The sequence below is a fragment of the Rhagoletis pomonella genome, unplaced genomic scaffold (assembly GCF_013731165.1).
Source record: "Rhagoletis pomonella isolate Grant_MI unplaced genomic scaffold, Rhpom_1.0 Rhpom_scaffold_00002, whole genome shotgun sequence".
Taxonomy (NCBI): domain Eukaryota; kingdom Metazoa; phylum Arthropoda; class Insecta; order Diptera; family Tephritidae; genus Rhagoletis; species Rhagoletis pomonella.
The window spans coordinates 61858673-61862612 of NW_023458556.1; positions in this window are offsets into that span (position 1 = coordinate 61858673).

The window sequence follows — 3940 nt, forward strand, 5'->3', positions numbered from 1 at the left end:
TCTATCTCTATCTCTATCTCTATCTCTATCTCTATCTCTATCTCTATACTTGTATTTTTCGTTGCTTTTGCATGCGGCTCTGCCTTTGCCTTTGCCTTTGACATTGGTTTATCTCTGTCGTTATTCTTCTACTTATCATTATTATCTGTGCCTTTGTCTATATCCTTGTCGTTTTCTCTACCAGCTATAAGTGGCATTCATCGCAGCCGTTCCATTTCTGTCCACACTTTCATCATGTTCACTGTGGCGTTAAATATGTAACGCAAACTTTTCCGATTAAAAGAATCAAATCGCCCAGAGAAATTCGTCGGAAGAAAGTTCGCTGCCAAAATTAAAACACACCCCAGTTTATGAGATTGCACACAACCAATGTGCCGACAAAGTTCGTCTGACGAAATTCGGCAAGTATAGATTTATTTTTAATTTTGCCGCTGCCGCCGGTTACAAAATCAGCTCTCAGTGGAAATGGAGCTTCGTTTCCCCATTTTTCTATTAGATAATTATCAGCAAGAATCAGAATGGCAAAATTTTTGTTCTTTTTTACTGGGCGAAATGTTGCGGCGAATATCACCCAACGACATCGCTTCGACAGACGAAATTCGCTCAGCGATTTGGTTCTGTTTATACTTTGAGAAGCTTCACTTCAAAAAGTTACATTTCTAAACAGTATTCCGCTCCCAAGACATGTACATTTTGTTCGACACTTTTTTAAAGTTTTTTGTTTTACTTGCCTGCTAAATATTATTTCAAGTATCCGAAAGAATAAGAAATATTTTTTGAGATTTTACTTGAGAGGTGGATACCAAGCTAAGTACCTATACTATCCCTGAAGGTTGAAATTTCCCATGACGCTATAATCTTCTGGGAAACAAGCTTCAAAGCTGACGGCGGGGTGAGGAATCCTTACAACTTTTTTTGCGACCCAGCCTAGTGACCATCTAATGGATTGTCGTCAGAGAAAAAGTCGTTTTAATTCAAAATATTGTCATAACATGTCGTGTGAAAGAATAAAAGTTGTTTACCACTTTGGCGTGCTCAGACAAATAATATATTTTCTTGATTATATTAAAAACAATATGATAATGTTATCAAATATTCGTCTACCACTTGGTCTTTAAGGCAGGAATCCCGCGTGAAATATTGTTAACGAAACCGGAATAAATAATGGGTGATCTGACACGTTGAATTCTTAAAAATTTCCCCTTTAGTTCTCTTTTTTTATGAACAATATTTGGATGACTTATATTCAATTCGATCTTCTTCTTTATTGGCGCTGTAACCTCCTCAGCGATTTTGGCCGGGTCCAAAACAGCACGCCAGTTGTTTCTCTTATGAGCCAACTGGCGTCAATTGGAAATGCCAAGCAACGCGACCACATTCAATTCTTTCAGAGCTTGCGCGTTTCTGTGCATTCGAACGACATGACCTAGTCGGCGGAGTTGCTGAATTTGAATTCGCAGCACTATGGCTATATCGTTGTAAAGCTCATATAGCTCATCGTTAAATCGTCTGGGGTATTCGCCATAGCCGTAAATCTTTCGTATAATCTTTCTCTCGAAAACTTCAAGAGCCACTTCGTCAAATGTCCATGCCTCCGCGCCATACACCAGTACATGCATTATGACTGACTTATAGAGTGCGAAATTTATACGACGAGAGCGGACTTTACTTCTCAATATGATCTATCTGCAATTCACAATAATTTACTTCTGTTATGAAATTCTTGTCGGCCGCTGTGGTGTAGTGGTAAGCAGTGCGCGCCTTCACTTATCAGCACCTGGGTTCAAGCCCTGGTCAAAGCAACATCGCAAAAAAAAAGGTGTTTTCTTAACAGCGGTCGTCCCTCGGCAGGCAATGGCAAACCTCCGCGTGTATTTCTGCCATGAAAAAACAGCTTCTCATAAAAATACAATCGCCGTTCGGAGTCGGCGTAAAACTGTAGGTCCCTCCGCTTTCTGTGACAACATCAAGGCGCACGCCATAAGTCGGAGAAGTTCGGCCATACACACATTATTATGAAAGTCTACGTTAGCCTTAACTGTCATCGATCATTTGAAATCTAGTCTTATATACAATCACATCAGCGATGACAGCAAGTCCTACATCAGGAACTGGTTTTTGTGAAACTAATGCAGATACATAGATAGAATTGAATATAAGCCCCTGATATTCCAGATATGAGTAGAGGGACTACGTGGACCAGGTACCGAGTCTAGATCCTACGGAAAGTTAGTACTTGCCTCTAACTACACGGCGATGGTGGTCGCCAGAGAGAGAGAGAGGGAGAGAGAGACAGTGTACGACCCGAATCAAGGCATTCGTGGTCGAATGAAACTAGACTAAACATTTCATTTTTGTATTACGTAGGACTGCCCGACCTGGGTTTCCAGGATTTGTTCTGGTTTTAGACAAATTGTTCTGGTGTCCTGGTCCACACTTAAACTGTCCTGGTTTTTTAATGAAGGTCAATGCAGGCACACGTTTCATTTTTGGCAGATTTTGGCTATGAAAAAACGTTAAGCTTGCTGTTATTAGAAATCGAAAACCGATAATTTTCTAACATGTTGAACAATATCTGGTGAGTTACTTCTTTCTTTTTAGTTTATTCAGCAAATGCGAAAGAAGTGCAAATTCGTGAACAGGTACACGGCTGAGGGGTCATACATACTACCCGCTTGATAATATCTAAAATCTCTTCCTGAATGCCTTTCTGCAAGTCATTCCTTTTTCCTTTCTTTTTTGTATGGAAGGGCTTCTGTTTTCGCTACTCAAAGAAGAGCTTCCAGAATGGCTTTTGTAGGACGTACTTCAGAACGCCTTTTGGAGAAGTTCTCTTAGGCTGTTCTTTTAATTCATAAAAATCATACTTTTTTTAGGAATTTTTTTAAGGACATATCAAATATTTAAATTATTATAGAATTTAATTTGTAATGCTAAATAAAATAAACAAAAGTATACTTGGTACATTCGCGTAATTGTAAATACAAAAACTTTTCTAGGAGGCACGCAGGGAAGCACTTTTTGGCAAAAATTATCATGGCAAACAAGATCATGAAGAACATTGCAGGATATGTGGAAATTTGCTTATAGTAGTAAGTATTTCAGACCACGTTAAAAGCGCCAAACATTTTATGAAGTTATCATTCAGCTCTACGGATTGTGCCACAAAACTTTCGCACGAGCGTTTGTTTGGTTTTTCAACTGTCAAAATTTTACTTTGCATTTCGCATAGAAAAATTAAATTTATTTGTACAACATATCAAATTTTTCCACCCCGTCTCACCACGGAGAAAAAAGTTCTTAGCACATATGATAATTTCGCCCACAAGAAAAAATTCATTGTCACATACGATAAAATTTACAGTCAATTTTTGGGGTGGCTATTGGGAGTTAAGCCGTAATATTTGAGCAGGTGATGCGTTATGGGTTGTACAACAAAGTTGCATCAAAAAATGAAATTCGTAAAAAATGTAACTCACGATAATTTTGCGCAAAGGCGTCGGTATATCGTCCTCGTATCCGCCAAATGTAATACCACGTTTGAGGTGGCATAGAAAAATATTTATTTTGGTTATCCTGTCTCAATGCTTTCCCTACTTCACAAATTTCATAGTGCATAATTATAGTAGAAGCTCATATTTAGTAAGTTTAGTTGGGAAACCATTCAAAAGTTTTGAAGAAAATAAGTTTCTTCGCCCTTTTGTGAAATTTTCGGACTATCTTATACATATGTGGTATTGCATTTGGCGGATACGAGGTATTGTGCGCTAAGCGATGATATATATGAATGTGGGTATATGAATATCGATTGACTAAAATCTTGCGATGAAGATATTTTAGATCTACATATCTCAAAAAACTTTTCAAGGACGCCCTATTTCAGAATTTTATTGAAAAACACCTTATCTCAGAATTTGGATGAAGAACGCCCTATCTCCGA